Genomic DNA, 22,707 nt, shown 5'->3' on the forward strand with positions numbered 1-22,707 from the left:
TTCTGGCTCTTGAGAAGTGTGATCTACTATGGAACATGTTAATGTAAGCAAATACTTGCTGGGAAATGTGCAGGGTGTTTTAGCAGAGATGAAAACAATAGATATTAGAGATTGTGGGGGACTTGTAGAAGTCTAGTATCTCCTGGTAAGCCATCCCTTCTGGCACTCCTTATATAATTCTCTCTCACATTGGCTCTGGGGTTGGCATGGGATTAGCTTTGACTAGTAGGAACTGACAAGTTTGATTCAAGCAGAGGCTTGATAAACACTTCCATTTGGTCTTGTCTCCCTGTGATGCCCCTTCTTGTAACCTGGCCACCATATTTTGAGAAAGCCCAACTAGCCACATGGATATTCCTGCCTCCAGGAAGCTGAGGCCCCTAGCCTATAGAGCTATGCACTAGTGGCTAGTACCAACTGCCAGCTATGTGAATAAGACCATTTGTATCATTTAGCTATCCCAGTGCCCTAGCCAATGTCATGCAAAACTGAAGAACCACTTGGCCAACAAACAGAATCATGAGAAATAATACATTGATCTCATTTTCATCCCCTAAGTTTTGTATTGATTTCCTATTGAGTAACTAAAATGGGGCTCATGATTTCTTGATAATCGTTTCTTCAGTCACCAAAGCCTCATAGATTGTTTTATTCTTTTTCCTAACCCACTATAGCTAACCACTCATGAAGTTATGTCAGTTCTATTCTGCTGACCTCTTTCTTACCTACCTCCTTCTTACATTTCATCATTTACATTCCTAGATTCCTGGTTCCTGGTTCCTGGTTTCTAGGTTCCTGGGTTACTGCAACAGCCACCTTACTTTCTTACCCTCTTCTAGTCTTTGCCCCTCTGCATCATTTTTCCCATATATTTTAAGCAAGGGTTTCTTGATCTTGATATTATTGACATTCGGACTAGATATTCTGTGCATTGCATGATGTTTGGCGGCATCTCTGACCTCTACCTCCTAAATGCCAGTATCGTGATATCCTTCCAGCCATGATAACAAAGCCTGTCTTCAGATATCACCAAATATCCTTTGGAATGGAGAGGCAGAATCACCTCCAGTTAAGAACTACTGTCTAAAAATGGATTCCGAAAACCTTATTCTTTTTTTTCCTAGAGTCAGGGCCTCACTTTGTAGCCTGGGCTGGAGTGCAGTGACATGATCATAGCTTACTGAAGCCTTGAACCCCTGGGCTCAATGGATCCTCCTACTTCAACCTCCCCAGTAGCTTGGACTACAGACATGTGCCACCATGCCTGGCTAATTAGTTTGTTTTGTTAGTAGATACAGAGTCTCATTATGTTGCCAAGGCTGGTCTGGAACTCCTGGCCTCAAGTGATCCTCCCACCTTGGCCTCCCAAAGTGTTGGGATTATAGGCATGAGCCACCACACCTGGCCTAAAGCCTTTTTCTTTTATTTTCCTGTTTAAAACCCTATATCGTTAGCCATTATCTTTGGTACATTTCCCAGATAAGTCCCACTCCATGTCAGGGAAATAAATGGTAGGGGAGGAGGGATGATGTTTTGGATGTTCTCACCTCACTTCTGATCTGAAATCAGGCACTCCATTTGGTAGCTTAATCTTTCTGCTCTGGGCAGAGGAGATCAGAAATCTCAAGAAAAGTGTTTCATGTAAAAATACAGGATTTTTTTAAATGTCAGAATCACATTTACTCTAATCTGCAGAAGATATGACCTACCTTTCCACTTTGTTAAATTGCTAATAGATGTTACTTATCATGCTTTTACTATGTGCCATACACCACCATGCTTAGGGCTTTAGAGGAATTAATGTTTTTAATCCTCACAAAGCCCTGGAAGCTTAGCACTATTTTTATTTGTTTTTTTCAATGAGAAAATTTAAATTATGTTACTTTGCCTAATAGTACAACTAACCTAGTCCAGAGTCCAGATTTGAAACCAGACCAGCTGTATTAGTCAGTTTTTGTGCTGCTGATAAAGACATGCCCAAGACCGAGCAATTTACAAAGAAAAAGATTTAATTGGACTTATAGTTCCACATGGCTGGGGAAGCCTCACAATCATGGTGGAAGGCAAGGAAGAGCAAATCATGTCTTACATCGATGGCAGCAGGCAAAGAGAGAGCTTGTGCAGGGAAACTCCCTTTTGTAAAACCATCAGATCTTGTGACACTTATTCACTATCATAAGAACAGCATGGGAAAGACCTGACCCCATGATTCGATTACATCCCCCCAGGTTCCTTCCACAACACATGGGAATTCAAGATGAGATTTGGGTGGGGACACAGCCAAACCATATCATTCTGCCCCTGGCCCCTCCACGATCTCATGTCCTCACATTTCGCAACCAATCATGCCTTCCCAACAGTCTCCCAAAGTCTTAACTCATTACAGCATTAACTCAAAAGTCCACAGTCCAAAGTCTCATCTAACACAAGGCAAATCTCTTCTGCCTATGAGCCTATAAAATCAAAAGCAAGTTAGTTACTTCCTAGATAAAATGAGAGTACAGGCATTGGGTAAATACAGCCATTCCAAATGGGAGAAATTAGCCAAAACAACAGGGCTGCAAGCCCCATGCAAGTCCAAAATCCAGCGGGGCAGTCAAATCTTAAAGCTCCAAAATGATCTCTTTGGGCTCCGTGTCTCACATCCAGGTCACGCTGATGCAATAGGTAGATTCCATTGGTCTTGGGCAGCTCCACCCCTGTGGCTTTGTAGGATATATCCTCCCTCCTGACTGCTTTCACAGGCTGGCGTTGAGTGTCTGTGGCTTTTGCAGGTCCATGGTGTAAGCTGTTGGTGAGTCTACCATTTGGGGGTCTAGAGAACAGTGGCCCTCTTCTCACAGCTCCACCAGGTGGTACCCAAGTAGAAACTCTGTGTGGGGGCTCTGACCACACATTTCCTTTCTGCACTGCCCTACCTAGCACAGGTTCTGCATTAGGGCCCTGCCCCTGCAGCAAACTTCTGCCTGGGCATCCAGGCGTTTCCATACATCCTGTGAAATCTAGGGGGAGGTTCCCAAACCTCAATTCTTGACTTCTGTGCACCCACAGGCTCAACACCACATGGAAGATGTCAAGGTTTGGGGCTTGCACCCTCTGAAGCAACAGCCAAAGCTGTACCTTGACCCCTGTTAGCCATGGCTAGAGTGGCTAGAACACAGGGCACCAAGTCCCTAGGCTGCACACAGCTTGGGATCTTGGGCCCAACCCACAGACCCATTTTTTCCTTCTATGTCTCCAGTCCTGTGGTAGGAGGGGCTGCCATGAAGACCTCTGATATGCCCTGGAAACATTTTCCCCATTGTCTTGGAGATTAACATTTGGCTCCTTGTTACTTATGCAAATTTCTGCAACCAGCTTGAATTTTTCCTCAGAAAATTGGATTTTGTTTTCTATTGCATTGTCAGGCTGCAAATTTTCCATACTTTTATACCCTGCTCCCCTTATAAAACTGAATGACTTTAACAGCACCCAAGTCACATCTTGAATGCTTTGCTGCTTAGAAATTCCTTCTGCTAGATACCCTACATCTTCTCTCTGAAGTTTAAAGTTCCACAAATCTCTAGGGCAGGGGCAAAATGCCACCAGTTTCTTCGCTAAAACACAAGAAAAGTCATCTTTGCTCCAGGTCCCAACAAGTTGCTCTTATCTCCATCTGAGACCACCTCAGCCTGGATTTCATTGTCCATATCATTGACAGCATTTTGCTCAAAGCCACTCAACAAAACTCTAGGGAGTTTCAAACTTTCCCACATTTTCTGTCATCTGAGCCCTCCAAACTGTTCCAGTCTCTACCTGTTATCCATTTCCAAAGTTGATTATGCATTTTCAGCAGTGCCCCACTCTACTGGTACCAATTTACTGTATTAGTCTGTTTTCATGCTGCTGATAGAGACATACCCAAGACTGGGCAATTTACTTTCAGTTCCACATGGCTGGGGAAGCCTCACAATCATGGCAGAAGGCAAGGAGGAGTAAGTCACGTCTTACATCAATGGGAGCAGGCAAAGAGAGCTTGTGCAGGGAAACTCCCCTTTTTAAAACCATCAGATCTCATGAGACTTATTTACTATCACGAGAATAGGATGGGAAATACCTGCTCCCAGGAGTCAGTGATTTCCCACTAGGTCCCTCCCACAACACGTGGGAATTATGGGAGCTACAAGATGAGGTTTGGGTGGGAACACAGAGCCAAACCATTCCACCAGCTGTCTCTCAGAATGATATTCACCATGCCAAATGATGTGGTGGATATAGCAATGAAGTCAGAGAATGTGTTCTTGGGCTAGCTCCTCCCCTTACTAGCTCTGTGTTCTTGGCTGAGTTAATTTACTTCTCTGAATTTAGTTTATTTTTCAATAGAAATGGGGAAAATAATTCCTATTCCATATGTGGTTGTCACAGCATTAAATAAAGTCTGATGTCTTGCACAAAATAGATGCACAAAAAAGTAATTCATTCTTTTTGATATGCATATAATAGCTATAATATTTGAAATAACTATGTCATGCTTGAGTTAAAGATGAGTATGGTAAAAAGGTGTTAAAACTGTAAAACAATATATGAATATTTAAAGTTTGAAAAATGTAGTCTGTATATATGTGCATGTGTGTGAGAGAGAGAGAGAGAGAGAGAGAGGGATAGCAAGAGAGCACTAACCCTTTGCAACATCTACTGTGTGCCCAATGCTTGTTTGAATTATCTCATTTAATTATCTTCAGAGTATTTGTTACTATCTTAATTTCTAGAAAAGCCAAGTCTTAGAGAAGTTGTGGCTCGTGTAGCTATTAAATGGCAGAACTATGATTCAAATCGGTCTATTTGATTCTGAAATAGACTCAGATACATCACTTTGCCTTTAGGTGACATTTTTAAGCTCTAAGTTTTACAGCTGTACTATATGTTTTAAAATAGATAAGTGTGTCAAATCCTGATCATGTAAAAAAAATCTGTAGATGTTCATTTTCTTCCTGAAATGAAATTTCATAGTGATGATAAACAAAACTGCCTATGTGGCAAAGTTGCCTCTGAGCCCAACAGGGGACCTGCAATATTCACCCGGTTACACACACACACACACACACACACACACACACACACACACACATGGGATTTGAAAACTCTTTAAGAGAATGTAAAGAGCTATGGATAATTATTTTGTTGGAAGTATCTGGAAAAAACAAGAAGTTTGGACATTTATGAAAATAGCTTTACAAGAGAAACCCCAGGGAAATCAGGCTCCATAATAAACAGAAATTACTCTGAGATAATTGCTAACTTTGTAATCATTCTAAAGTTCAATGGAAAGTTTACAAATAAAAGAGAACCTGTCATGATTGAGAAATTTAAAAAATTATATTTGAACTCATGAAAGTAGTAGGCATGTAAACCCCCCCTGATATTTACATTGGTGGGCCTCAGGGACTCACTCACTCATTGGATCCAAGTAAAGCAAAAAACCATGTAAATTACCTCTGTTTGTTAGTGTAGGGTTTTTGTTATTTTTTTTTCTATAGAGAAGCTGTGAAGATATCAAGAGATTACAAAGAAAACAAAAGAAAATGTGATGCAGCATTTCACAAAAATAAATGAACTGAGTAGAACATGTACCCCCAGGGAGGTCTGACAACTAACTGAAAATGAAACGGAATAGATTTTATAGAGAAAAACTGTTTTGGTGATGCAATGGAATAATCAGGATTGGCTCATATGGACAAAAATAAAACTGAGATAATCCTTGGTTATTTACAAGCATTGCTCAAAGCCCATTCCTTCCTGCCAACCTATTTTCCTCCCTTTAGAGTGTTGGCCTTTGCAACTATTAGTAATCAGGACAATGATTTAGATTTTTTAAGTGAGTGATATATTTGATTATTTTGGCTAAAATTGGGTTTTCTGGGGTGTATGATTAGTTTTATATAGAAAATAGAGAATTATATTTCTAGGATACTTGCTCATGGATGGGAATCTCTAGGGGACTCTGAGTGGTCTGTGTGGCCAGAGCATAAATAGGTATGTGGCAGAAAGTGCATGGAATCGTTCTTTTAAAGTGCAATGAACTAAGGTTATCACAATAATAATTTATGTCCAAGAATCTTTGTTCTGAAGGATAGAAACATTGAAAAATGTATAGAAAATAAAGGAAAAGCATATGCACCCAGGCTGAACCTCTCTACACACATATGCACCTATTCACACACATGCACAGAGACACATACATATGGTGGAAGATCACAACGTAGGAGATGGTGGAGATAATAAACTTCATGACCTAGGGAGTCAACAGTCTGGAAATCTAGGGTGGTGGTTCTCAAAGTATGGTCCCTGGACCAGCAGTGCCAGCATCAACATGATTTGGAAACTTGTTAGAAATGAAGCTCTCAGGTTAGCATCTCAGACCTACTGAATTAGAAACTCCGGGGAAACCCATCTGTGTTTTAACCAGCTCCCCAGGAGATTCTGATGCACTGTAAAATTTGAGAGCCACTGATCTACAGCATGTAATAAAATCTGTGTTCATTGAAGTGGAGGGTGTATAAGACATAATCCTTGCCTGCAAGGGGAGCTCAATCTAGTTGAAATCTTAAATAAATGATCAGTTACTTACTAATTTTGAAGGGCGTTACAGTGGAGATGAGCTATGAAAACAGAGATTAAGGGGAGACAGACTCTTTCTGCAAATATGAAGGCTTGAAAGTAGAGGTGCACTGAAGGATCAATGGGCGTTTTCCAAACAGGCAAAGGCAGTCAACAAAAGTCCAGGCAGGAGAAAAACGGCATGCTAAGACACAAAGGCAAGAAAGAAATTATCTGTATGGGTTGCAGTGGGGGGTTTGATGTGGCTAAAGCACTGGTGAAGGGATAGAATTTGGAAGCAGCCCTCTCTCATCCAGGCCACTATTATCTCACTTGTTTATTGCAGCAACCTACTTACTCATCTTCTTGTCTCCAGGATTGCTCCTCATCAAGTTCATATTTCACACAGAAACAAAGATCCATTCATGGGATAAATCTGGCCATATCACTTTCCTACTTAAAACGATCTTTTTCATGGTTCTTATTTGCCTGCAAATAAAGTTCAAACTCCTTATCCTGGTGTATAAGGTCTCGCATGATCTTGCCGGCTTTCCTCCTTACCCTCATCTCTTTTGTCTCTTCCTGGGTCTCCTCAGAGTCTTCAATATGCCGCTTTCCCAATTGCCATTCCTTTGCAACACTATTTAACTTATTTAATTTTCTCTTCCTCCAAAATGGCCCAAGGACTTCCCTTTCCTCTGGGAAGCTGACTGGGAGATCTCTGTGTTTTTATTATATGACATCCTGGGATGCATCTCTGCTAGCACCTATCACATTGTGCTGATATTGTTCACCTGTTCTTCCCCAGCTGCTTCTGATCCCGTGGCAGATAATAACGCAGTCTTTGTAGTTTCTAACCTCAAATCTCAGCACAAGGCCTGGCATATTGTAGGTGTGGAGGTGAATGTTTCTTGAATGAATGAACTGTGAAGGGATTTGTGTTTCAGGCAAAAGAACCCAAGAGAAAAGCCTAAGAAAATTGCTTTTATCCTCTAGTTGACAGGGTCCTTCTGTTTGGGGAAACAAGGATGCTGATAATAAGTTAATAATTTTAAATATCTTTTAGGCCTGTTCTTATTTCTAACTATCTAACCTTTCCAAGTCCTTTCTAGTAACACAATTACATCTACGTATCTTATTTTTATCTTAGTACATACACCTATCTGAATTATTTTTTCCCTTCACCAGACAGAACACTGCATAGAAAATCTCTGTTAGAGCCTGGATGTTTATCTACTTTACATCGGAGCTAAAATAAAGTTGATTCTCACTCATTATTCCTTATAGCTGTGTTCTATAAAGTCAGCATGAAAACTGAATTAACAAATACTGATTGATTGCTTCTAGGATAAATACAGGGTTAGGCTTCCATAAGTTTCTGGTCACAATATTTTTCCCAACTAATTGAAATATAATCTTGTTTTGATGTGTGTTTTTGTGTGAAGATACTTTATATGGCACATATTGTTGATTCATTAACAGAGAACTCACAGACAACAGCAAAACTCATGCCTGAAGGAAACTTATCTAGCACATGTGTTTTCTCCATAAAGCATATCACAGCCTCTTGTGCTTAAAACACCAGACGGCACTTCAGCACTATGCTTGGGGGCCATTGTAAACAGTGAAGTCATCAATAAAAAGCACAAATATGTGAAAATGTAGCACTAAACAGATTCTGAGAAGAACATTTGTTTACAGGATGAGAACTGAAACAGAAAGGCAGAGGTAGCCTCATCTAACCTCCATGGGGCACATGTGCATTGGGTGACTCAAATTTTTCACCATTCTTTGGATGTCTGCAAAGATGTCACAAGTATTGATTTTAGGGTTACAAATACATTTTAGCAAGTAGGTAAATTCAGACATACAAAATCCATGAATTAACTTTATATATATTTAAAATTTGTATACTTTGATCAAGATGGAGAATTACAGATCAGAATTAGCATCTTATCTGTAACAACTAAGAAAACAGACAAGGCTGGGCACAGTGGCTCACACCTGTAATCCCAGCACTTTGGGAGGCTAAGGCAGGAGGATCACCTGAGGTCAGGAGTTTGAGACCAGCCTGGCCAAAATGGTGAAACCCCATCACCACTAAAAATACAAAAATTAGCCGGGCACGGTGGCATGTGCCTGTAATCCCAGCTACTTGGGAGGCTGAGGTAGGAGAATTGCTTGAACCCAGGAGGTAGGAGTTTCGGTGAGCTGAGATTGTGCCATTGCACTCCAGCCTGGGTGACAGAGAAAGACTCCATCTCAAAAACAAACAAACAAACAACAACAAAAAGAAAACATACACAAACATGAACAATGATTTTTAAGATATTAAACACCAGAAAGAAACAATGGTGATCTCTAAGTGATGGGAAACAAATGAGTAACTCCTATCTCAGCTTACTATCTGGGGAAAGGTTTCCAAAATGCAGTACAGAGAGAGGAAGCCCAGGAGTCTCCAGGAATTGAGAAGGAGCTTGGAGTCTAGGAAGGCCAAGGTAGTGAGAGTACAAAAGGCAAATTACTACAGAAAATAGAGCTGCACAAAGAGAGAGAGCCCCAGAGACCTGCAGAAGCTTCCTCTAAAATATTCAGCTAAGTAGTAATCAGCACATGTATGAGAAAAACTACCCGATATGGAAAAGAACCACCAATAGAATTACAGGAGACAATCACTGGAGTCACACAGGGCCAGGAATTGTATTTATTCTTTATTATTATTATTATTATTATTATACTTTAGGTTTTATGGTACATGTGCGCAATGTGCAGGTAAGTTACATATGTATACATGTGCCATGCTGGTTCCTATTCGGCCATCTTGGCTCCTCCCCCCGTATTTATTCTTTCTAGCTAGAGGCAAACCTCAGATTTCACGGAGCATTAGGTAAAGTATTCAGAAAGAGTTTGCCTGAGAGTAATTTACTCCTAGACTAAATGCTGTTATGGTCCTGATTAACAAAGTTTAAAAAGAAAGCTTAAAAGTGTCAAATTGTTTTTAAATAACTTAATCACATCCCTCAAGAAAGCTCTAAAATATTTATAGGAATACAAAATGTGATAACATAATAACACTCACAATGAAATTCAATAAAAAATTACCAGGAATGCAAAGAAGAGGAAAAATATAACCCATAATAAAAGGAAAAAAAATTGAAAACTAACACCAAAATTACAGGGAATAGAATGATGAATTAATTAAAACAGTTTGAAATTATATTCCATATATTCAAGGAGCCAAAGGAAAGATTGAACATATGAAATTGAAAAATGGAAGATAGAATAAAAAAACACAAATTTCTAGAAATAAAAACTATAGTATCTGAGATTTAAAATATACTGAATGGGATTAATAGTAAATTAATCATTGTGGATTAAAAAATTGGTGAAATTAAAGTCATAGCAATATAAACAAAATGAAACACAAAAATTTTTTAAAATGAACAGAGCTATGGAGCAATTTCAAGCAACCTAATAATATATGTGTAAGTGGAATTCTGGAATAACAGGAAGGAAGTGAGAGGGAAAAAAAAAATCAGAAAAATATCCGAGCCTAACCAAAGCAAACCAAACCAAACCAATCATCCTCCCCAAAACAAACACCAATGAAGGGAAATTATAATTGAATTGCTTAAAACCAGTGCTAAAGAGTAAATTTTAAAGATAGTGATAGCAGCGGGCATTGATTACAGATAAATAAAGATAAGGATGACAGTAGATTTATCATCAGATGCAATGCATGCTGAAAGAAGTACGGAAAGGAAAAAAAATTGTCAGCATAGAATTCTATACCCAGTGAAAATATCTTTCAAAAAATAGAGGAAAATCAATACTTTTCCTAACCATACAAAAGCTAAAATAATTTATCACCTACAGAACTACACTATGAGAAATATTAAAGGTAATACTTTTCACACAAAGGAAATGATACCAGATAAAAATCTTGATCTACACAAAAGAAGGAAGAGCACTGGAAACAGTAAGTGGACAAATATAAGTGCCTTAAAAAAAAACCCAACAATTTAAATCTCTTAAAATCAACTATTTAAAGCGAAAATAATTACAATGTACTATGGACTTTATAAAATATGTAGAAGCAAAGCATATGATAACAGGAGGGAAGAAAGGAAAATATAAGTCTTTAAGGTTTATAAATGTAATAAAGTGTCACAAATTGAAGACATACTGTGATGTTTGAAGATGTGTACTATGTATCTTAAATCAAGCACTAAATAGCATAACAAAGAGTTTCAGAAAATAGATCAGTAAAAAGTATAGCATGCATATTAGTCCACTTTCACACTGCTGATAAAGACATACCTGAGACTGGGTAATTTATACAGGGAAAAGGGTGTATTGGACTTACAGTTCCACGTGGCTGGGGAAGCATCACAGTCATGGCAGAAGGCAAGGAGGACCAAGTCACATCTTATGTGGATGGCAGCAGGCAAAGAGAGAGCTTGTTGACCTTATAAAGCCATCAGATCTCATGAGACTTATTCACTATCGCTAGAACAGCACAGAAAGGCCTGCCCCCATGATTCAATTACCTCCCACCAGGTCCCTCCTCTAACATATGGAAATTCAAATGAGATTTGGGTGGGGGACACAGCCAAACCTAATCGGCATGGAATCAAAAAATATTTAATTAATCCAAAAGGAGTAGAATAAAAGTTAAAAGGAAACAAAGAATAAATGAAACCAAATCAAATACCATGGTGGAAGATTTATATTCAACCACAGCGACAAGCACATACATGCTAGTGGTATATGCATTCCATTTAAAAGGTAGATATTGTCAGATTGGATTAAAAAAACTGAAGTATGTGTTGACTACAAGACATACATGTTAAATATAAAGACAAAAATAGGTTAAACATAAAACAATGGTAAAAGATAATCCATACTATCACTAAACAAACGATGACTGGAGTGACTATATTATTATCAGACAAACTACAATTCAGAATAAAGACAAGAGATAGAGTATAATTTTTAGTAAAAGAATTGTCAATTCTTCAAGGAGATAAAACACTACTAAATATTTATTCACTGAATAACAAAGCTTTAAAATACATAAAGCAAACACTTATAGATCTACAAAGGAAACAGACAAATACACAACTGTATTGAGAGGTTTCCACAATCTTCTCTCAGTAATAGATGGAACCAGTAGGCAGAAGCTTGGTGAGGATATAGACTACTCAATTAAGCAATATTATCAGCCAGCATGAACTACTGGTATTTTAGAACAGAGTACCAATAACAGCAGAAATATATGTTTTCTTCAAGTGAAAATAAGACTTTCACTAAGATAGACCATATAGTAGGCCATAAAAAGTCACAATAAATTAAAAAGGATTCAAAGAAGACACATTTTGTCCTCTGGCTATTAAATATAATAAAGTTAGAAGTCAATAATAGAACAATAACTAGAAGATCTTTGAATATTTGGATACTAAATAACAAAGCTCTAAATAACCCTTGGCTCAAAAAAGAAATCAAAAAGGAAAACAAAGTTTTGGACTGAATGAATACATAACCTGTCAAAATTTGTGATTGATACTGAGTTAACTAGTAAGTGAATTTAGAGGTAAATTTATGACAGTAAATGCCTATTTCATGAAATAAGAGTCTCAAATAAATGAACTTAGTTTCTACCTTGAAAAACCAGGAAAAAGGAATAAATAGTATTCAGAATAAACAAGAAAAGAACTAATACATTTCAGAATATAAATTAATAAAATAGCAAATATGAGAGAAAAATAAGAAAACAAACTAGTAAAATTCTCTCTGAGCATATTACAGCATTTATAAACTTCTAGCCAGATTGGTCAGAAAGAAGGATACAAATTACTAATATCAGGAATGAAATATATGACATTACTGTAGATTCTACAGATCTTAAAATGATAATAAATTCTATGAATAACTTTATGCCAATAAATTTAACCACCTACCTAAGTAGACAGTAATTTGAAATATACAAATTACCATCTCATTCAGGAAGAAGTAGATAACCTAAGTAGCCATATATATATTTTTTAAGATACACTTGTATCTAAAAAGCTTTTCACAAAGAAAACTGTAGGCTCCAGCTGAATTTACTGGGGTAATGCACCAAATGTTAAAGGAAAAAATAATATCAATTCTATGCAACTGTTCCAGAAAATTAAAGAGGAAGCAATGATTCATAACTCTTTCTGTAAGGCCAGCATTGGTCTGATAACAAAATAGAAAGTTATTACTAAAAAAATTTTGACAGACCAATAGCACTTATGAATGCAGAAACAAAAATTCTAGACAAAACTTTGGCAAACTGAATATGACAACATATATTTTAAAAATTACATCATGAACAAGTGGAGTTTTTTCTACGAATGCAAGTTTAACAGTCAAACATCTATCTATGTAATTCACTGTATTAACATACTTAAAAATAAACTTATATTAACATCTGAATTTAGAAAAAACACTTGACAAAATCAAGCACCTATTCCCCAAAAAAGTATCTGAAAATTTAGAATTAAAGGGAACTTCCTTAATCTGATAAATGGCACTTCCAAAAAGCCTTTAAGTAAGATCACACCTACTAGTCAAGGACTGAATGAGTTCCTCTTAATGTAAGAAACAAGGCCATGTCCATTCTCTTCACTTCTGTTTGCATTATACTGGAGGGTTAGGTATTAGAATAAGGCAAGACAAAGAAACATAGGATATTTGAGCAGAAAAGAAGAAGAAAACCTTATTTATTCACAGATGGCATAATCACCTCTGTTGACAATCTGATGGATTTGACACGGAAGTTACTAGAAGTAACGTGAATTTAGGAAGGTTGCAGAATATGAGGTCAATATACAAAAATTAATATATTCCTATATATTAGCAACGAAAATTGGAAATTAGAAAAACAATAGTGATGCAAGATTTTTTCGAGTACTACTTCACCAGCCAGAGACCTCCGTGGCCAGTGGTGCCCCTGCCTGGGCCTCACTCGGCTCCAGGCTGGCTGCTGGGATTTCTCTGCCCACTCATCCCAACAGTCTGTGGTTGGCTTCCTCCTTGTCCCGGACTCTGTGACCACTATGGCTGCACGCTCAGCCTGAGGTGGGAAGTGGCGTGTGAGCAAGGGGCCCAGCCACAGCGCACAGCCAGGGCCTGGTTGGACTAGGTGTGTCACGAGTGACTTCCATGACGGGCTCCAGCGTCCAGATGAGGGGGATGCAGTGGCACCTAAACACTCAGAGATGCCAGGAACCGCAGAGCCCCAAGGGATGTTGTTCCTGCCATCTGCAGTGTGGTGAACGGGGCGTGTTAACAGCTCATTCAGTCCCGCCGCCTTGCTCCAACCCACGGCTCCCGGAATGGCCCAGCCCCACTGCCACTTGCCATCATGTGGGATGGACGCCCAGTGCTGGCAGAGGGCAAGAAGGCTACAGTGGTGCCAGTCCTTTAGCACCTATCATTCGGCAGGTCGCAAGACCTTTTCCTGCGTCCAAGAAGAATGAGGTTACATGGACAGCTGTAGGGCGAGCAGGGCAGAGAAGAGTTTTATTGAGTGAAGGAACATCTCTCAGCGGAGAGGGGTCCTGAAGTGGACAACCCCTACCCGAAGGTGGGTCACCCCCCAACCCAAAGGCAGGTGGCTGTAGTCCCCAAGTGGCTGAGTCTGTTTTTTTTTGTTGTTGTTGTTTTGTTTGTTTGTTTGTTTGAGATGGAGTCTCGCTCTGTCGCCCAGGTTGGAGTGCAGTGGCATGATGTCTGCTCACTGCAAGCTCCGCCTACCGGATTCACACCATTCTCCTGCCTCAGCCTCCCGAGTAGCTGGAACTACAGGCGCCCGCCACCACGCTCGGCTAATTTTTTTTTTTTTTTTATTGTATTTTTTAGGAGAGACGGGTTTTCACCGTGTTAGCCAGGGTGGTCTCGATCTCGAGTCTGGGTTTTTTATAAGCCCACAGTGGGGAAGGTGTGGGCTGTAGGTAGCCATGGAAAAGGCAACATTTGACTGATTAAAAAGCATTACTCAGAAAGAATCAATCGGGAAAGAGCAGGCAAAGAGGAATAGAAGTTCTCACTCAGGTTGTGGACTTCATCTGGAACCAGCAGCTTGCTTTTCAGGCTTCAGGCTGTTTTTGGCTTGGAGGTCAGGTTTTACCAGGGACCTGCCTCTATCTGCCTAGAAATCTGTCTGCCTCCTGTTGCTATCAATAGCATTGACAACAATATAAAAAATATAAGATATTGCAGGATAAATCTGACAAAACACATGCAGGAAAATTACAAAACATTGCTAAGAGAAATTAAAGAAGACGTAAATATGATACACAATATTTATGAATTGGTAAATTCAATCTTTTTAAGATGTAAATGTTTCTCAAATCTATAGAGTCAAGGTAAACTCAATCAAAATCCCAGCAGGCACTTTATGTAGAAACTGACAGCTTGGTTCCAAAATTCATATGGAAGTGTGAATGACAAAAATAGTCAAAATAACTTTGGAAAGGAGGAATAAAGTTGTAGAACATACCCTATCTGACTTCAACAATCACTATAATGCTTCAGTAACCAAGGCAGCATGTAGTGGTGTCAAGAAAGATAAACGGAACCGAAAAGAGACTCCAGAAATAGACCCACCACATATATGGTCAGTTCCTCATCAACAAATTTTCCTTAGCAATTCAGTGGAAAAAGAATATTCTTTTCAACAAATGGTTCTGGAACGTATTGGACATCCATGTGCAAAAAAAAAAACAAACTTTAACACTACCTTATATCATGTTACAAAAATTAACTCAAACTGTATCATAGACCTGAATGCAAAACTTGAAATCATAAAACTTCTAAAAGGCACACAGAAAAAATATTTATGACTTTGAGTTAGGCCAGTTGTTCTCTACCAGGGCCAATTTTGTCCTCCATGCCAGGAGATATTCGCAATATCTGCAGATATTTTTAGCTGTTACAGTTGGGGTTGGGGTAGGAGTTGCTACTCATATCTACTAGGTAGAGGGCAGGCATGCTAGTAAATAGCCTACAGTGCACAGATGGCCAAACCTCCTCCTCTGCCCACCACGCTTACCCACAGCAACGATTTATCCACTCCAAAATATTAATAGTATCAAGTTGATAAATCTTTGGGTTAGGCAAATGTCTTTTGGATATAACACCAAGATTTTACTTGATTAAAGTTAAGAAATTCTCTCATTTGAAAGAAACTGTTAAGGAAATGAAAGTCAAAGCATACGCTAAAAAAATTATTTGCAAATTATATCTGATAAAGGACTTGTATCCAGAATATATATATATATATATATATATATATATATATATATATATATCTTGGCATTTCAAAACTCCATAATAATAAGCCAATAAATATATGGACCAATATTTGAATAGACATTTCACCAAAGAAGGCATATAGGTAGCAAATAAGCACACACAAAGATTTTCATCATTAGATATTATGTAAATGCAAATTAAAGTCACTGTGAGATATTATTATACACGTATTAGAATGTCTAAAAGACTGACGACACCAGGTGTGTGTAGAGATAAGGAACAACTGTAACTCTTTACACTGCTAGTGAGAATGTAAAATTCATACAACACTTAGGAAAACACTTTGAAATTTTTTTCAAAAGTTACACACACACCTAGCATATGAACTAGGCATTCTATTTCTAAAGGATTACCTAAGACAAATAAAAGCATATGTCCAAATAAAGACTTGTACACAAATATTCATAGCAACTTTATATGAAATAACCAAAAATGGAAACAACATTAATGTTCATTAACAGGCGAATGGACAAACAAATTGATATCCCCATAAAATGGGATACTACTCAGCAATAAAAATGAATGAATTGCTGATGCATACAACAATATAGGTGTATCTCAATTATGCAGAGTGAAAGAAACCAGACATAAAAAGGCACATACTATAGAATTACATTTATTTAAAATTTTAGAAAATGCTAACTAATCTGGAGTGACAGAAAGCAGATCAATTTTTGACTGGGAATGGGGAATTCAGGAGGATCAGAAGGAAAAGTTTACATTGGGGCATGAGGAAATTTTTGGAGATTATGGATATGTTCACCATCTTGATTGCAGGAATTGGTTCAAGAGTACTCGTATGTTAAAAGTTATCAAAGTAAACACTTTAAATATGTGCCATTTATTATATGTAAACTTTACCCGATAAAGCAGTTTTTAAAAACTGATATAAATATATAAATAAAACATAAACATTTATTTATAAGTGAATATATATACATTTATTGAATACCGTTTACAATGAATGGTTTCTCAGCTTATAATAAATGAATGAAATGATCACTTGTTATAAAATGCTCAAAGTTTTTTAGGAAAAGAAAATAATATACTATTGCACTGGTCATTAAGTAAAAAAGTAATAAAAGCAAAAGAAGAACTAAATTTAGGTGTATACTTGTAATTTAGTGTAAGTATCAAATATACTGTCAATTGAAAAACATGATATGTCTCAATCATTTTAGGAGGTTTATTTGTCAAAGTTAAGGATGCGCGCCCAGCAGACAGGTCCATACCTTTCTCCAAAAGAGGGCTCCAAATTTAAAGGGGAAATAGCAGGATATTGAGAAGTGGACAATTTTCAGGTAAGGGGGGAGGAGGGGGAAAATATTCATTCATGCCTTTGTCTGGCTTCCTTCCTGATGTACTAAGGTTCTTTTCTTAAATCATTTATTTCTGTTTGAAGAACTTTTTTTTAGCCAGTCTTTAAGAGTGACACTACTAATGACAGGTTCTTTTAGTGTATTCCTTTATCTGAGAATGTTTATATTTCTACTTCATTCCTGAGGCATAGTTTCTCCAGATATAGATCACAGTTAGCATTTTTTTTCACAGTACTTGTAAAATATTGTGCCTTTTCCTTCTAACCTTCATAGTTTCAGATGAGAAATCCAATGCCATTTGAATTAGTGTGCCCCTGTTTGTATATGGTATTTATCTGTTTTTAAGACTCTTCGACTTTAGTTTTCAAAAGTTTAATTATATTTTAGTGTAGATTTCTTTGAGTTTATTTTGAGTTTGGTGTTTACTCAGCTTCTTGAATGTATAGAAGTATGACTTTACCAAATTTGGAACTTTTTTTCATCGATTATTTCTTCTAAGACTATTTCCACCCCATTCTCTTTCTCTGATCCTCTGAGAATCTGTTGATACAAATCTTCAGTCTTTTATAATTGCCCCATATATACCTGAGACTCTTCTTCTTATTAATTTTTTTCAGTCTACTTTCTGTCTGTTGTACAGATTGTGTGGATTCTATGGTTCTGTCCTCAAGTTTACTGAATCTATCATACTCTGTCATCAATATTCTGCTGTTAAACCCATCCAATATTTTATATTTAGGTTTATTATTCATTTGATTATTTTTATAACCTTTTCATCTTTGCTGAGATTTCTTATTTTTCTTTAGTTCAAAAAGAATTTATAATAGATTGTTGAATTATTTTTATGATGACTGTTTTAATCAACTCATGCTGCCATAACAAAATACCATAGACTGGGTGGTTTAAACTACAGAAATTTATTTTCTCACAGTTCTGGAGGCTGAGAAGTTCAAGAGCAAGGTACCAACTGATTTATTTTCTGGTGAATCCTTGATTCCTGGCTTTCAGATGGCCTCCTTCTTACTTTGTTCATGCATAGCAGAGAGAGAGAGAGAGAAACAGAGAGAGAGAGAGAGAAACAGAGAGAGAGAGAGAAACAGAGAGAGAGAGAGAAACAGAGAGAGAGAGAAACAGAGAGAGAGAGAGAGAAACAGAGAGAGAGAAACAGAGAGAGAGAGAGAGAAACAGAGAGAGAGAGAAACAGAGAGAAACAGAGAGAGAAACAGAGAGAGAGAGAGAAACAGAGAGAGAGAGAAACAGAGAGAGAGAGAGAAACAGAGAGAGAGAGAAACAGAGAGAGAGAGAGAAACAGAGAGAGAGAGAGAAACAGAGAGAGAGAGAGAGAAACAGAGAGAGAGAGAGAAACAGAGAGAGAGAGAAACAGAGAGAGAGAGAAACAGAGAGAGAGAGAAACAGAGAGAGAGAAACAGAGAGAGAGAGAGAAACAGAGAGAGAGAGAGAAACAGAGAGAGAGAGAGAGAAACAGAGAGAGAGAGAGAGAAACAGAGAGAGAGAAACAGAGAGAGAGAGAGAGAAACAGAGAGAGAAACAGAGAGAGAGAGAGAGAAACAGAGAGAGAGGGAGAGAAACAGAGAGAGAGAAACAGAGAGAGAGAAACAGAGAGAGAGAGAGAAACAGAGAGAGAGAGAAACAGAGAGAGAAACAGAGAGAGAGAGAGAAACAGAGAGAGAGAGAGAAACAGAGAGAGAGGCAGAGAAACAGAGAGAGAGAGAGAAACAGAGAGAGAGAGAAACAGAGAGACAGAGAGAGAAACAGAGAGAGAGAGAGAAACAGAGAGAGAGAGAGAGAAACAGAGAGAGAGAGAAACAGAGAGAGAGAGAGAGAAACAGAGAGAGAAACAGAGAGAGAGAGAGAAACAGAGAGAGAGAGAGAAACAGAGAGAGAGGCAGAGAAACAGAGAGAGAGAGAGAAACAGAGAGAGAGAGAAACAGAGAGACAGAGAGAGAAACAGAGAGAGAGAGAGAAACAGAGAGAGAGAGAGAGAAACAGAGAGAGAGAGAAACAGAGAGAGAGAGAGAGAAACAGAGAGAGAGAGAGAAACAGAGAGAGAGAGAAACAGAGAGAGAGAGAGAAACAGAGAGAGAGAGAGAGAAACAGAGAGAGAAACAGAGAGAGAGAGAGAGAAACAGAGAGAGAGAGAAACAGAGACAGAGAGAGAGAGAAACAGAGAGAGAGAGAAACAGAGAGAGAGAGAGAAACAGAGAGAGAGAGAAACAGAGAGAGAGAGAGAAACAGAGAGAGAGAGAAACAGAGAGAGAGGCAGAGAAACAGAGAGAGAGAGAAACAGAGAGAGAGAAACAGAGAGAGAGAGAGAAACAGAGAGAGAGAAACAGAGAGAGAGAGAGAAACAGAGAGAGAGAAACAGAGAGAGAGAGAGAGAAACAGAGAGAGAGAGAAACAGAGAGAGAGAGGGAAACAGAGAGAGAGAGAGAAACAGAGAGAGAGGCAGAGAAACAGAGAGAGAGAGAAACAGAGAGAGAGAGAGAAACAGAGAGAGAGAGAAACAGAGAGAGAGAGAGAGAAACAGAGAGAGAGAAACAGAGAGAGAGACAGAGAGAAACAGAGAGAGAGAGAGAGAAACAGAGAGAGAGAGAGAAACAGAGAGAGAGAGAGAGAATGAGAGAATGAGAATGAACATCCTAGTGTCTCTTCTTATAAGAACACAAGTGTTATCAGATCAAGGACCTATTCTTATGACTTTATTTAACCTTAATTACTTCTGTAAAGCCCTGTCTGTAAATACAGTCACACTGGGGGTTAGGACTCACCATATAATTTTAGGCTGACACAGTTTAGTCCATAGCACTACTTTAAAACTCTAGTCAGATAATTCTAACATCTGATGATGTATCTTTGTGTTGGTGTCAGTTGATTACCTTTTCTCATTCAAGTTGTGATTTTCTTGGTTTTTAGTATAATGGATGATTTTTTAATTGCATTCTGAACATTTTGTCTATTACGTTTGGGGACTCTAGGTCCTATTTACGATTTTTTTTTATTTCCGTAGGTAGTTACCCTAGTAACTAGGGTAGGGCTAGGGTTAACATGTGGGATTTGGTCCCCAAATTACCATGCTTCACTTTATAATTTTTCCTTCTTACCATGATGCAGAAATCATATATATTCAGTAGAAGTCATACTTCGAATATTGAATTTTGATGTTTTCCTGGGCTAGCAATATGTAATATGATACTCCCTCCCAATACTGTCAGCAGTGGAAAGCTGCATCCCCCAGTCAGCCACACAATCATAAGGATGCACCACGAATACTCAATAGTGTATTGTGTTACCAGTTAATTTTGCCCAACTGTAGACCACTGTAAGTTTCCTGAGCACTAGCTAGGCTAGGCTGTGATGTTTGGTTCCTAGGTGTATTAAGGCATTTTCAACTTATGATATATTCAACTTAACATAGCATTATCAGGATATAACCCCATTGTAAGTTGAGGAGTGTCTGTACTTTTGGGCTGTTATTCCAATGACAGGTTCTGATATTTCGTTTCAGAGCCTGCGCAGTGTTATTTTGGTTTTCTTGGGTTAATAGGTGATCCTGAGGCTCCCTTGGTTCCTGCTGGTGCTGCCTGAGGGGGTAAGAGTGGTTTTCCCAGGCCAGGCCAATAGGTATCTTTCCACCGGGGAGAGATGTGGTAGTTTCCCCCTATTGATGTCCTGACCTGATCACCCTTTAAACTCCCCTTCTCCAGGTTTCTCTAGTGTTTCTGGTCAGAAGAAGAGAGCCCATGGAAACCAAGATGTTTTCAGGACCAGGCTGCTTGTTGAGACTAGGCCTGTTTTTCAGTTCTTTCCACCTGTCCCACTCATGCCAATTTTATTTATTTATTTATTTATTTATTTATTTATTTATTTATTTATTTATTTTTGAGATGGAGTCTCCCTCTATTGCCCGGGATAGAGTGCAGTGGTGAAATCTCAGCTCACTGCAACCTCCGCCTCCTGGGTTCAAGCGATTCTCCTGCCTCAGCCTCCCAAGTAGCTGGGACTATAGGCACACGCCACCATCCCTGGCTAGTTTTTTTGTGTTTTTAGTGGAGATGCGGTTTCACCATATTTGCCCGACTGGTCTCAAACTCCTGACCTCGTGATCTGCCTGCCTCAGCCTCCCAGAGTGCTGGGATTACAGGCATGAGCCACCGTTCCCAACCTCATGCCCATTTTATATTCTCTTCCCCTTGCCCACATCTTATGGTTGGTGCAAAATTTTACACCCAGTGAATTCTCAATTGTTCCTGTCTTAATTTCTCGACACTTTATTTACTTACTCTTCAAGGATATTGGTGGAGATGGTTGTGCTTTTATTCCACTTAGAAGCTTTGCCTAGACAACTGTATACCAGGGATAAATTTCTCAAAGATTGTTAGAAAAAAGGCATGAGGGCCAGATGTGGTGGCTCGTGCCTGTAATCCTGGCACTTTGGGAGGCTGAGGCAGGTGGATCCCAGCTGAGGCTGGGAGTTTGAGACCAGCCTAACCAACATGGAGAAACCCTGTCCCTACTAAAAACACAAAATTAGGGCCAAGTGTGGTGGCTCACACCTGTCATCCCAGCACTATGGGAGGCCGAGGCAGGCGGATTACCTGAGGTCAGGAGTTCGAGACCAGCCTGACCAACATGGAGAAACCCCGTCTCTACTAAAAATACAAAATTATCTGGGCGTAGTGGCGCATGCCTGTAATCCCAGCTACTCAGGAGGCTAAGGCAGGAGAATTGCTTGAACCCGAGAGGTGGAGTTTGCAGTGAGCTGAGATTGCGCCATTGCACTCCAGTCTGGGCAACAAGAGTGAAACTCCATCTCCAAAAAAACAAAACAAACACACACACACACACACAAACAAACAAACAAGCAAACAAAAAAGAAAAAAAAAACTTACCTGGGTGTGGTGGCACAAGTCTGTAATCCCAGCTACTAAGGAGATTGGGCAGGAGAATTACTTGAACCCAGGAGGCGGAGGTTGTGGTGAGCTGAGATCGCACCGTTGCACTCCAGCCTGGGCAACAAGTGTGAAATTCTGTCTCAAAAAAAAAAAAAAAAAAAAAAGAAAAAAGGCATGAGTTCTTTCTGTGAGAAGTATCTACCTTCATGGGATTGAAAGAGTGGCTTGGATACAGCACCCTATTCTGTTGAGATGTTTTTGTTTCTATCACACAATTTCGTTTTTAGAGGAAAGGAAGAAAATTGATTGCCTCCCCTACTTGGACTTTTTCGAAAGAAGTCTGAAGTATTTCAGAGTACAGTTTTGGCTTTTACATTGCAAAACAGACTATTTCACTGGTATGAGAGGAATCCATAAATGGGTAACTATTTTATCTCCTGTCACAGAGGCTGGCTCAAAAGCAAATGTTCTTTAATTTTGGTTGATAGGATTATAGAATCTCAGAACTGGCTGAGACACTAGAGAACAGCTGGTCCAAAACCTCTTATGTTACC

General features: G+C 38.8%; 1 long non-coding RNA gene across 2 annotated transcripts in view; it reads right to left on the minus strand.

Annotated features, from left to right (window-relative positions):
• The window catches only part of LOC134759723 (uncharacterized), a 41,104-nt gene extending 18,615 nt beyond the window's left edge, over positions 1 to 22,489 (minus strand). The window contains exons 1-3 of one of the 2 annotated variants that reach the window (XR_010136355.1): positions 22,392 to 22,482; positions 22,151 to 22,288; positions 6,608 to 6,781 (exon numbers count right to left, since the gene is read on the minus strand). This is a non-coding gene — a long non-coding RNA (uncharacterized LOC134759723). Of the gene's footprint in view, positions 1 to 6,607; positions 6,782 to 22,150; positions 22,289 to 22,391 lie in introns of both variants that reach the window. The other variant, XR_010136356.1, reaches the window with a different exon arrangement.
• Positions 22,490 to 22,707: the final 218 nt, after the last annotated feature.

Source organism: Pongo abelii, chromosome 12, assembly GCF_028885655.2.
Source record: "Pongo abelii isolate AG06213 chromosome 12, NHGRI_mPonAbe1-v2.0_pri, whole genome shotgun sequence".
Lineage (NCBI taxonomy): Eukaryota > Metazoa > Chordata > Mammalia > Primates > Hominidae > Pongo > Pongo abelii.